This window comes from Pollachius pollachius, assembly GCF_949987615.1.
Source record: "Pollachius pollachius genome assembly, chromosome: 9".
NCBI lineage: Eukaryota > Metazoa > Chordata > Actinopteri > Gadiformes > Gadidae > Pollachius > Pollachius pollachius.
Genome location: NC_136942.1, coordinates 13101164 through 13102444, shown reverse-complemented (window position 1 = coordinate 13102444; position 1281 = coordinate 13101164). Strand labels below are relative to the sequence as shown.

The 1281-nt window shown below is 41.8% G+C and overlaps 1 protein-coding gene across 1 annotated transcript in view; it reads right to left on the bottom strand.

Annotated features, from left to right (window-relative positions):
- Window positions 1-612, bottom strand: part of LOC307080047 (genetic suppressor element 1-like) — a 24971-nt gene extending 24359 nt beyond the window's left edge. Inside the window, exon 1 of the mRNA XM_079742620.1 lies at window positions 479-612. The gene's annotated coding sequence lies outside the window, so the exon portion shown is untranslated. The remainder of the gene's footprint in view (window positions 1-478) is intronic.
- Between the last annotated feature and the right edge of the window lie 669 nt (window positions 613-1281).

Here is a 1281-nt window from a genome sequence, read left to right as displayed (position 1 = left end):
ATATATGGTAGTTGGCCTTACACAATCGACTTCCCTTTTCAGGTTTACAAGGAGCAGATAGGGTCGTGTTTGTTCACCAAGTAGTTGGACGAGTATCCTACTAAGATAAAATAACACGAAACCACGAATTGCAAATAGCCTACATAATTCCTGCAACGAAGCAGACGCTGGGACGAAAGACCATTATTAAAAGTTTACACAAATCTAAAAATAGTAATTCATACGGAAGTATTTAATGAATTGAAATAGACGCATGGAGAACCATTTCAACGACCGGTTTAAAGTAAGTGTTTCAAATCTGCAGGAAAAGCTAAAATGCAATTGACAAAATACAATATAAAACCATAAATATGATTGAATTGACCAGATGAACCAAAGTTGTTCTTGATTGTGTATAGATCATTGCTTTGCTTACTTCAGGCACCGACAAAGCAACACTGAGGAAAGCGATAGCTCAGAAAAAACACAAACCGCTTACCGCAGCATCAAAGAAAGAACAATGTCCACAGTTCTGCATATCCTTATACGGCTGAATTAGGTACGTCCATTTCACTGTCTTCTTACAAACGAACAAATATCGGGATGTGTATGAAGATACAGCAGACAGCGGCCCGTCACGTCGCTGGGAGAGCGCGAGACGCAGTGAGAGAGCGGGTTTGCGTTCGTGCGTGCTTGCGTGCGTGGGGGTGGGGTGGGAGGGCGAGCACCTGCTCGCCTGCTCCTTCCCACAGGGATGACCCCGGACTGATCTTGATGAGAGAGAACATCACAATATGGTTGAGGTCTGCGGTGGACTGGAAATGAATGGGGGTTTCCGCAAGTCAGCGTTCTGTATTGCAACTTCAACTTTGGAAAATGCAATAGCAACGTTTACAGTTGAGGTAGCCTTGTTGTTACTAGAAATAGGAGTGTAACAAGGCTTGGCTGCGCTATCCCTAGCATATAGAGCAGAAGCTTTAGCTAAGTACCATGTTATCATTATGCATGCTGTTTCCATTTTGATAATCTATAATTTCCGGCACATACTCTGTGTATGCATGTTTAAAAACCTATCTAGCTATCTTGTTGAAATAACTTTATTGACATAATATTTTTGTGGTTCCTCATTTCGTTCTCACATTGTGTGTTTGTATTCGATGTCTCTCTGCCTAACTGTTTGTTTTGACTGTCTACAAGTCTGTCTACATTTCTGTCTGTTGGTCTGTGTTTCTCTGCAAGCAGCTGCTCCATGTTGCAGTTCTTTAGCAGCTGTTTTGCATATATTTGTGCTCATGATGCACA